Source organism: Aricia agestis, chromosome Z (assembly GCF_905147365.1).
Source record: "Aricia agestis chromosome Z, ilAriAges1.1, whole genome shotgun sequence".
Classification (NCBI taxonomy): domain Eukaryota; kingdom Metazoa; phylum Arthropoda; class Insecta; order Lepidoptera; family Lycaenidae; genus Aricia; species Aricia agestis.
The window spans coordinates 27913511-27926151 of NC_056428.1; the positions used below are offsets into that span (position 1 = coordinate 27913511).

At 35.6% G+C, this 12641-nt stretch overlaps 1 long non-coding RNA gene across 1 annotated transcript; it reads right to left on the minus strand.

Annotated features, from left to right (window-relative positions):
- Positions 1-514: 514 nt before the first annotated feature.
- On the minus strand, positions 515-5526 carry LOC121738692. Its single transcript, XR_006037322.1, has 3 exons — positions 5452-5526; positions 4847-4852; positions 515-525 (listed from the first exon to the last, which is right to left on the minus strand). It is a non-coding gene; the product is annotated as an uncharacterized LOC121738692 (long non-coding RNA).
- Between the last annotated feature and the right edge of the window lie 7115 nt (positions 5527-12641).

A 12641-nucleotide genomic window follows, 5' to 3' on the forward strand; every position in this document is an offset into this window, starting at 1 on the left:
CCACGTTCTCACAGAAAACTGGCGTGAAACAGCGTTTGCGCTGTGTTTCGCCGAGTGAGTGAGTTTAACGGAGGCCTAATCCCCTAACCCCTACCCTATTTCCTTCCCTACTCTCAACTATTCCTGGACAGGCAAAATGCGTGTAATAGCTAGATTGCCTGCGGGATAGTAAAAGTTCTCAAAAAAAAAAAACACTCCGAACCCGTATCATGCCCGAATCACCCGTTCCATAGTCAGCAGGGGTGCTCCTCAGGCAATTGCAGTAGCAGCAAGCCCGCTGGATCTTGTATGGGCAGGATGCTAGTCTTCTCAAGCACGTGGTCCGCTCCGGAGCGTAGCTGAAGTACTTTTAAATTTTGATGTAGGTACTTTGGTCGGCCGACCACACAAAAAACCAAAAGGGAAAGAAACTTGAAATTACAGCTGGATTAAGCCTTTTCAAAGAAAAATTACCAGAACAAAATTTTCTCGTATGCCATCAAGCCCGGTCCGCGGCAAAAAAGGGACCAGCAAAACACTTGTCATCTGTCAATTGTCAAAGATATGTATTCTTCGTCTTCTTCCGACAGTGGTGAATTGCCATATTATGTTAAAGGTTCATTCAACGGTTGATGAACAGAAACTCCCAAACTGAGCTAGGGGAAGGTGAGGTAAAATGATCCCCTTAAGGGAAAAAATATGTACGTACTTTTTTTGTACTAGAGGTTTTTGTAAAAGTTTAACTAAAGGATCATTTTATACACCCCTATGTATAAAATGATCCCTTGAGTTGGGGTAAAATAATCCCAGAGATAATATTTATTATTGATTGCGAATTTAAGCATGTAAGTAAGAAACATGCATCTTTTAGTTTATTAGCAAGTTTTTTTAGGCTTCGGTAGCCAAAAGATAAAAAGGGGAGCAAATTTATTAAGATCTTGCCGTCTGTCGGTTTATCGGTCCGTCTCGAGGCAAAACACGATAGTTGTGACTTCTGAAATCAATGTCTTTGATAATACATTTGTTCTTTAATAATAAAATTAAAAGAAAATAACAATTTCATAAAAAAAAAATATTCGCCAATTTCTACTTTATATCCAGGGATCATTTTATACACACAAATAGGGATCATTTCACCTCATATACCAAATTCCAAGAAATCGATCAAAACACAACCATCAAACCACGTGGGGTGATCTAAAACTGTTTAAATATTAGGTAACTGCTATTAATACCCTAGAACAAAATAACATTTAAATAATCACGAATTCGTAAAAAGTTATGAAAGTCCAAAAACAGGCTTAATTTAGATCAGAGCGACACTTTTAAAAAAAAATTAAATAAAATTTCGCAAAGCGCTCTGATCGCCATGATACTATAAGTGGCAACTGGCAGGGTTATGGGCAACCCGTTTCACGTGCATTTGGAAAGATGCCTCTGGTTTAATCTGATTTAAGGGGAGGGATCATTTGACCCGTAGGCATCGTTACCTCACATTCCCCTACATCCCAACAGTCGAAATCAAACACAACACAAATCCAGAGTGTAATTTGAGAACTTATTATTTAATTATTAGGGAAATATAATATATTAAATTATAACAAAATTAAGTGTACAACCAATTCCCTTCCCTTCCCTTCCCTACCCTCCCCTATTACCCTATTCCCTCTTAAGAGGTCAGCAACGCACTTGCAGATCTTCTGATGCTGCGAGTGTCCATGGGCGACGGAAGTTGCTTTCCATCAGGTGACCCGTTTGCTCGTTGGCCCCCTTATTTCATTAAAAAAAAAGACGAATGGTAGTTTTCAGGGATGAAAAATGTTGCAAATAAACTATAAAAATTAAAAAATATACTTACTGAAAAAATTGGGTTCAAAAACTTAAAACCTATTCAGTTTTAAAACCCATTTTTTCAGTGATTCTGCAATGAAGGGGTACTTTTTGGGGTTTATATTACACTCTTATCCAAGAATTATATTCAAAATATCAAACAAACTATTTATACAATGTAAATATGCGATTTTAAAGCTCAGAAATACAAAAAGTTTTTTTTTTTTTCACAATTAAAGGGATGTTTGCCACAAAGGTTTTTAAATTAATTAAATAACCATATAACATCATGGATTTTTTTTTATCAAATTAAACACAATTAGTTAAGCCAGAATGGTTAAATCTGTATTTTTTCTATTTTTGACAAAAGGGGAGACCCCTTAAATATAAAAAGCGCAATACGAGCATATGTCACTTTTAAAGTAGAGGGCTTACGTTCTTAATCGCAAATTTTCATCCAAATCTATGGAGGCTCAAAGAAATCGGAGGTTGTACTCACCTGATTTTTGCCATCATTTACTGTTACATGAGCAAATATGCTCACAAATGAAATCCCGAAGAAAATATAAATTGATTGAGCTTTATACTACATATTATATAGGTACTATTTTGAACACCTTTTAATACCTCCTAAAATAACTTCAATCGAAAATCCATAGTCGCTGATCATTCTAAGGTTTTTACTTTTTAAAGACGTGTACAAAAAAACTTTCAGTTTTTATAAAGTGAAAGTTTGACTCTCGCGGGCTTTTACTCTATTTTGCTGATGTCCATATATGCTTCAATTAAAACATCTGGGCTTATTCGGTTTACGTAATAATTGTCAATAGTTGGCAATGGTAATTGGTATGTGGTGATCTGTATGGTATTAATTTTCTAAATATAAATTGCGATAGTTATATGATATATCTGATTTTATATCTTTTTACGATCATAATCGGCACTGAATTTTTTTCCCGAATACTTACTACCCGTGATTATGATGAAGATTAACCAAATCAAGAAATTAAGATTAGCCATCGATTTTAACTTATATTAAATATTTTCGACCCTTATGACCAAACCTAAAGAGCATACAGCTCTTTAGAAAATTTTCTAAAGAAAATACATGTTCAGAAATGTTGCGTTCATATCATAATATTATACTAAATAAGTATATAACTTTTATAAAACTGTTCTAACTGTATTAGAAATTAGGGATTTTTAATACCATTAGAAGAGTTTTATAAGTATACAGTACTTTACATATTCTAAATAGAACCATTAAAAAATGCTCAAAAAGAACATAAAGGTCACAGATATTAATGGTCAACTATTACCTCAGTACCGTCCTCTTCTTCCTCATATTCATATTTGACAAAAGCATAGCGTAATTGGTTTTCAAAATGTTCACGAGCCTCTATTTTTTCTTGATTAGACATTTTAGTAAGTTATGTAACGTTCAAGTCCATTTCGAGTTAACACCTTTCACATTGTGCAGTTAGGAACGTAAGGTGTGAAAAGTATTGATAAAACAAGTTATCAGCGTTTCCTTCTTGAGTAGTAACGCCAAACATTTCGCTTACCCCTGTCCCTGTAGAAAAGTGTGAGTGATGGTTGCCACGACTTGAAACGTGGTTATAAAATGTTTTCTTAAAAGGAGCCGGTATATTTTGCTTTGTTCTACCTATCTGCTAGGATGAATAAAAAATAAAAATACGATACATCTACTCTAACACTTGCAAATTTTTTTTATTTTGCCAATTTAACCAGGCATCATGACCAACATAAAACTAATAAGTATATGTTAGTCAACTACTAGAGAAAACTAATATCATCTCTTAAAGAGAACTAGAATGCTGGTGGAGGACAAAAAGAAGTTGCGGCAGCGCCATCGACAAGGGCCTTGCCCTTAAATAGAAAGAAAAAAAAATGATTTATTTAACAATTTCTTTAAACTAATAAATAAAATCACTACGACTAAAAGAGGGGAATCTTTAAGGATATAAAGCTAAACCAATCAAATAGTAATTTTATACATGTAAAATAACTTCTCCAGGTCGTCTCTATGAGAATTGAGATATATTGGTACCTCGTCGGTAGGCAATGGCTATTAGCCCATTGAAATATTACATGAGCTTTGCATATATTAGAGGCAAGATGCAATTTTATTTTTGGGATATGTTGGGGGGGGGGGGGGGGGCGGGGGGGGGGGGTCAACAGAAGCTTAACCTCAAGTTTGTGGGGTCGCCACGATTGTCCCACGGCCACCATCCATTTCAGGCCTGCTTTTCTGCAGCTACAGTCTACTATACTAGTCTATATATCCCTACCATACTGTAGAGTATTTCAGGCCTGCTTTTCTGCAGCCACATTTTTTTAAAGACTTATAGTTTCCGAGTTATCGCGAAAATAGTGTTTTTACAAGAAGCGACTGGGGGACAAGGGTGGCGACTCCACAAACTTGAGGTTAAGCTTCTATCCCCCCCCCCCCCAATATGCAATATTCGGTCCTTAAATTGTAACGACTACTATCAAAGGAGCTAATAATAATTATAAACTACAACTTCACTACATGTCATGTGTGAAAGAGTTAAGCTTCGGCCAAACTTACGCGTCAGTGACATGGGACCCGATGTGGGAGCGTCTGCAACGCGAAACAGTCACTGAAGACGCGCAACTTTATCTGGTGTAAATGCTACATTGTTGTGGTAATGACATTCTCGTACTTAACATCAGAGTCTCGCTCTCTTTCTATAAATAACTCTGTGTTATCTACTAGTGTAGTCAACAGTCATTGTATTATTCAAACTGAAGCGGGCAAGCTTGCTTTTGATTTGGAAGGTGCAGAGAGATAACTGTCTCGAAAAAATCATGAAATGTCAGCCATTCCTCGTATTGTCTTGAGAAAATCGGTATATTTATTTTAGGCAACGGCAACGTTACTGACTTAATATGTTCCTTCGTGTTTCACGTTTAAGTATAAGGGAAACTTGAGGGAATACCCTCAAGTTTCCCTTATACTTAAAGAAAATCTCCTTCCCTTCTTCATAAATACAATCCACTACAGTCGTCTCGCAACTCCTCAATTATTATTGTCAGCATCTCAAAATGGTAGGATTCGAACTGTTTCCACGTATTCTCCTAGCTCTCTAGTCTAACCTCTATGTAGACACGAGATACTTTGCTATCGTGAGTCATATTTTGGAAGTTTGTGTATGTAATCTTTCAAAATTTAAGTTTGTAGATGCTAACTATACTCTCATTAAATCTTCCATATTCACAAATATTAATAGTAAATAAATATCAAAGAATGAAACTACCCGGATGGAACGAAGTTTATTATTTCTTATGTATAAAAAAACCTGTAGAAACTAAAAAAAATCGTCGCTGTCGTGTACCACACTGTTCAATGCGAGGAGAGAGAGACAGAGAGAGAAACACGCGCTACAACTATAGCATTTTGCTATAGTTGTAAGTGTGGTTGTAACGACACTTTTGTGTCGTTACAACTTTTCGTCTTATTTTTTTTTGCCTAGCCCCCCTTCGCAACGTGGAATAAGGAACTTCGTTCCAAAAATATATTTTATCAAAATATAGGGCCGTGTTTATATGTTGCCAAGGAAACTTTAAAAATTTCTCGTATTTGAATATTAAACTTACTTTATAGTACAGTTAATGAAGGCAAAAATCAGGCACAACCTCCGATTTCGTTGAACCTCCATCGATTTGGATGACATTTTGGAATTGAGTATGTTTTACCATCTACTTCAAAAGTGACATACGCTCGTATTGCGGTTTTTGCATTTTAGGGGTGAAATTCACCCTTTTTTCAAAACGGAGGAAAAATGCAGATCTAACCATTCTGGCTTAAGTAATTGTGTTTAATTAGATAAAATAAACGTTTTTTTCAATATTTTTATGCCTGATTTATGATTCTAATAAATTTTTAATCCTTTTAACAACCACCCCTTAAATTATTTTTTTTTTGTATTTCTGAGTTTCTAAATATTACATACTTACAGGGTTTGTTTAATATTTATGATATAATTTTTGGTTGACGATGAAATTTCAACACTTACAAACTACTCCCTTGATGCAAAATCACTGTTAAAAAAATTAAGCCTATTAAATTATTGTAAACGAGAGAAGTAAAATCTTAAGTATGTATTAAAATTATAATTATTATTGCGAAATTTTTTGCCCTTAAAAACTACGGCTTGTCTATAAAGACAAGCCGTAGTTTTTAAGGGTAAAACATAGTTATTATAAAATAGTTCTAACTTTTTTATCAGCCAGTTCAACCTGATAAAAAAGTTTGAATGGAACGTTAATTCATCTTATAATTAAATAGAGATCCAGTGCGTACCACAATTATTTTAACAAATAAAGGAACATTGCCATGTTTTTTAAATATTCCCACACGATGATTTGGAGATGTCCACACACTCCGGTCATTTTTGTTCTTAAGTGCATAAGTCACGGTCTATATCACATAATAAAAAAGATAAACATGAAATCATTTATGCTTAAAATGTGTGGTTAAATAGAAAAAAATAATTGAGATGATGAATCGTATTATTATTATTATAAGCCTAAAATGTTCCACTGCTGGGCAAAGTCCTCCCCATAAGACAATCTTTCTCTCTCCTGCGCCACCGCTGCCCATCCTGGCTGGTATGCCTCCAGCTCATCACAACGGCCAGCAACAATCGTAATAGAAATTAATAAATTTTAAATGTCCTAACTTATAATTTTCATTATTTATGGTCAAATTTTGACCACTGGGTCACCTCTTTTTAATTTTAATACGTACCCTATTAATGTCATCTTCAGTCAAAACTTTAGACATCCTGGTTGAGGTACTTCATGCATCAACATTAATTTTATCACTGCAATAGTGGATGGCTCGTGAAACTCGATAGCCCATGTTAACTTAAAGATATTTGATTAAAGAAGTTATAATTGAAGCATATATAAAATTGGCGTAGCTTAAAAATGTCAACCGCAAAGAGGCGGCGGTAAAAATCAACTGGTACATATTATTACATTTTCAAATGTTTATTAAAAGAAGTAGAAAGTAAACCTAAATTAGGATAATATGCCTTATTAATGTTACGTGTAATTTGCTTTTGATGCGGAGTTTTCGTTGTCGTGCGGTCACGCTTGCTCGCAAGCGGGTTGTACGGTGTGGTACCGGTGACATTCATTGCACGCTATTTTAAAATTAACCTTAGAATTCTAATATATTTGACTATACTTGGTATGCAGAAGAAGAGTGGTAGTAATAGGTAGTGGTTAGTAGAATAATTGAATTAGCGATTACACTGAAGTACTATTTCTAAAAAAAAATGTTAGATAACGATATCTTTTAAAGCCGGATCCGCTGCGACGTATTTTCATGTTTTCTCACTAACATGTTTGCAAAACAGAATAGGGGCGTGGCCTAACAGTTTTGTTAGCAAAAACACAAAAACATCTTCCTCTGATTCTTCGCTATTTATTTCTGCTCGTAAAATCGCTGCCCGACCGTGGTCGAGTGAGGACGTCGTAATTCGTATTACAATTTACGAATTTCATTCAAAACGACGAGTACGTGGTCTTATAATGAATGAAGCTAAATTATATATGATAAAGGCGAAAGTTTGTATGGATGAAAAATAAAAATAAATATTCTATGTCCTCTTCATTACTATTGTTTATATCAAAATTATCACTTTTTGAAATGTGACAAACTAGGCGTTGTAATGATTGCGCATACTTATTATCATAAGAATCAGTGCTTACATATTCAGGGAAGGATACTACTACAATATCTTTAATAATTAATTTTACATCTCTGTAACTGTGTTGTGAATATATTTAATTATATTAATATAAAAATATTTACATTTATCATCTACTAATTTAAAACAGCTTTGCATAGACAGTTTGTTAAAAAAATGGGATTTATCTAAACGTACATAAGTTTGCGGAACACGAATTTTACCTTCACCTTCTAATCATGAAAAACATATGGCTAAAAATCTATTAGTATCAGTATTAAAAAAGTTTGACATATTGCACCCAATAGTGCAGACGAATCGTCACAAATAATTTCGTTAGGTACAATTTTGGTTTCTGCCCACGATCTTAGCCATTTGGCTATGTTGTCAGTTGTGTGTAACTGTGACGCCATGTAAGATAGTGGTACACTTTTATTATTATACGCCAATATAGCATATGGAAAAATATGTCTAGACGCTTTTATATTAGTTAGTAGTTTAAATTCATAAATCTCCATCAAAAATTTCACTTCAAAATCAGTAACTTGGCTTTCCCTCATGCGGTCGACATTATCGTAATCACTGTCATTGTCTTAGTCATCATTACGACAGTGTTGATTGCAGGTATTATTATTAGTACTATCTTCAAAACAAAAAAAAAAGTTCTTATTTCTTTTAACCGCCGATTGTATAGCTTTACTAACACTAAACTGTTCAAATATTTCGTTGTTGATGGTTTGGTACACTTCATGTGACACTGGTGGTAATGATTCTTCAAAATAATTCATATTTATTAATAATTTTTTTTCGGGATTCCAACGGAATGATGGATTTTCTGCCCGCCATATAAAATAGACTTAACTGAAGTTAATTATGATTTGAAACATAATAGCAACATGAAATTAATGTTGTCAAACTAAAAATTAACCCTTGATGGGTTTGGATTGGATGGTGGATTTTTGTTTTTAGTTTGACACATCCCCAAGAGGCACCCGGCTGTCGCATAACAATTGAAAATCTATATTGTGACTGCGATTCCCACGTTTGTAGTTCAATGCACGATCGAGGTATTAAACACTAATAAAACACAATTTTTCGTGCACTTTTTCCATCATATCAAGGTATTATTAATAACTTTTAACAAATTACACGACCGGTTTCGAAATAAATCATCATCAGGTACACCTGATGATGATTTATTTCGAAACTCATCGAGTTCAAATTGCGTATAAGCTTGCGATAAGTCGATTTTAGAAAATTTATCTCCTCCATGTAATTTTGCTAAAAAATCCTCAACCCGAGGTAACTGAAAACGATCGATTTCTAAACACTTATTTAACGTCAGTTTGAAGTCGCCACAAATACGTATTGTGCCGTCCTTTTTCATCGCCGGCACGATAGGTGTCGTCCAGTCCGAACTCGATACAGGTGAAATTATTCCATCACGCTGCAGTTGTTCGAGTGCCCGTTCTACCGGTTCACGTAAAGCTGTACCTCTCGTAATCGAAAGCCGACTGTTCCACCTGTATACTTTTCCGAGTCCGTCCTCAAAACCTCAGAGAACTTGGAACTGAAATAAGCCCAGTTACTGTCTTCGTTAATGTTACAAACTTGCGACGGCTGTGGATAAATTTTCAATTCGCTAATCCACTGCCGACCTAAAAGGTTAATTTTACCGTTCCCGACTACAAGTAATTTTATTTTCATCGGTTATATACAACTAGAGGCCTAATTTTACCAATAGGCTCCTTCAGTTCTCTTGTGTAGTACCTAAGCTTAATCTCGCTAGCAAAAATTTCATACGTTATTGGTACAAGAAATTGCACTCCCTGTGTCAATTTCCATAACTAAAGTTTTATCGTTAACGGTAATATTAATAGTATAGGGGGAAACTCCTTAAAAGAGCGATTACAAATAGAATAATTAAATACCTCCTCACTATCTACACTACCCGTGCTGTCGTTCCCTTCTTCTTCGAGACAGTTGAGGTGATGAGTATTAGCTCTTCTGCGGGGACATAGTCGAGGTGACCTTCCTTGTTGCAAATCTTGCAGATGGATTTAAATTTGCAATATTCCGGACTATGTTGGTACTCGCAAGTAGGACAACTCTTATCCTTGTTATTATTAGGTCCTTACAGTCATATGAAATTGGCGTTTTATTGTACAGGCCTCTTTGATCTCAAATATCTTCTCTTTGGTTAAGAATTCCAAATTCAAATTTATATATTCATATAATTGGTACATTTGAGTTTTCAAAACAGTCTGTCATTTGTTTTTTCTTGATTATTTTTACTTTGGAGTCGTTCATATCGCACAATGGAAAAATTGAAATATCGCTTTCGTTTTTATCGTGGCACGAGTGCTGAAGAAACAGCTCGAAGAATTAACAATGTGTATGGCGCTGGTGTCGCAAAAGATACCCCGGTACGGTTTTATTTCCAACGTTTTCGTTCTGGAAATTTCGACCTTCAGAACAAGCCCCGAGGACGACACGAGACCTAAATGAATAATGAAGAATTAAAGGCTATTGTGGAAGCGGATCCATAGCAAACCACTACAGAGTTAGCAGCAGGCTTCGGTGTAAGTTTATAACTGCTTTAATCCACTTGAAGCAAATTGGGAAGATACATAAACTTGAAAGGTGGGTACCTCATGAATTGAGTGAAGCAAACCAGAAAACAGGTGTACACTGCTACGTTATATTGCTCATCCAACACAATAATAAAGAGATTTTAAATCGGATCATTACTTGTGATTATTGCTGCATTGCCAGTGTCAAGTAAAATAGAGTATGGCGGGAAATAAATTCTCGTAGAAAATTTTGCTGCATATTTTTCCAATTTATCAAGTCATAAAAAAACTAAAACCGGACTACTAAAAACGCGCTCTAAAAAGTACGATGTTTAAAGGATAGCCTAGATATATAATATAGGATAGCTATTTTGCTAAAGTAGGTGGCATACGACCACGGCTATCCTTCAAACTTCGTACTTTTTAGAGCGTGTTTTTAGTAGTCGGGATTTAAGTTTTTAACCTTTATTTTAATTTCAATTATTTTGGGGCTGTGAGCCTACATTTTTTTCCTACTTTTCCCGACCCCACTACACCCACCGCCCACGGCCTACCAGCACGCAAATTATCAGAAAAGTTGCTTCAGGGAAGTTAACGGAAGGGGAGATTATTAAAAAAAAACGGGGCCGTGCTTTTTAATGAATTTTTTGATATTTTTTTCAGGTTTTAAGCAGACAAAAAAAACATTGGGTGAAGCAAAACATAAACCTTCCATATCTTTCAATGTGACTAGTTTGTGAAACCACATTTTTTCAGCGGTAAACAAAGATGAACGACACGTTTCACATTTTAAGCGTTCGCAATGTTTTCTGGACACCCAACCTGAAATATATCCAACGACTTGTTCCACATTATATGAGTCGTTTTCCTCGTGAACGATATCAGTCAAAACTGTTATATTATTTATCTTGTGATTTTTTATCACTTGGAAATAAAAATGCAATATCATCTTCGGTTGGATCTTCTTTACCATAAATGCGTCCACCCCATGTATTATTTATATTATTAACTGCTGATGAGCAATTAAGTATTGGAAAATGTTCCACCGGTAGAAGATTGCAGTTCCAGGTTGTTAAATATTTTTTATAAAAGCCCTTAACCCTCCGTGCACCACGTGAATAAAAGTTACACCGTGCACCACGTGGGGTTTGTCAAACCCCAAGACTTATCTGGGCAAGAAATGCGTAATTTCTATTTATTTGTTTATTTTATTTCAAATAACTGTTTTTTATTTATTTTATTGTAATGTAAAACGATAATTACTGAGATAACTCCCATTTTTAATCCTTTACACCCAAAATTTAAAAATTTTGTAATCTTTTATCACGTAAAACATAGACTCTTATTTGGTGAGCTCCCACAGTTGAAAAGTTACCTTTTATTTCCCGTACCGCTTTAAAATTATAAAACTAACTATATAAGGAAAACAAATTGTATATTAACTTAATATAATCAGTCTACACGATATTCAGACAACTTGAAATCAGTACATTTCTTACAATGAAAGTGGGCACGGTATGTGTAAGCAAATAGGACTATTATTGTGATCAAAACTGTATTTGAGTTTTCAATTTATGTTCCTGATACAATCCAGAACACTTCTTTATTGAGTTTGATAATTTTTCTGGTGGTCCAGGGGCTGCTTTGCCAAGAAATTCGTGAAACCGCTTACAAGAACCTCTGATTTGCACGACTATTGACCAACTAGAATAATGTCCAATACAAAAATAACGTCCAATCATAAAAATGTCCAATCATAAAAATGCCCAATCATAAAAATGTCCCATCATAAAAATGTCCAATCATAAAAATGTGGTGTTTTACTTAGGCTGGAAACAGTGCTCGACCGACGGTCAGCACTGACCGTCGGTCGAAGTAGCTATATCTTTGCAAGTCTATGAACGAGCACACAGCTACAATGACGGTACGCGCGTGATTTGGCACGCGCGTACGGTCGGGCCGTCGGTCGAGCCGTCGGTCCGGCTCGTCGGTCACGCGTACGTCGGTCGACGGACGAGTTGTGTGATTGTATCATGTATGGTTGCGTTCAGTGCTTCGCTGACGGAGCGAGTAGCGACTGACCGAACGTGCGTACGTACACTTCCATCCTGCTTTCCGCTTGCTCGTTTGCCCCCTTATTTCATTAAAAAAAACACGAGTCGCAGTTCGCCGTCAGCGTTGCACTGAATTCATTTTTGCAACCGCCGATTTGCGCTGACGGTCAGGACGTACGGTCAGCGCTGACCGTCGGTCGAGCACTGTTTCCAGCCTTATAGTTTCGTCATGTCCGTCTGTTAGTTAGGTACTAGGATTTGCACTATTAGAAACCTTTCGAGTTTATTTGAGTTTACACCCCCCATGATTTTATTATAGTCCAGCACGACTTGAGGTTTAAAAAGTACTTTACGAGATAATGGTCTACAAGAGACTCTAGGCAAGGCTGTAGATGCACCATAACAAGTGGAAATCATGGTTATTCTTTTTTGTCTTGCCATACTAAAACAGTGACAGCGCC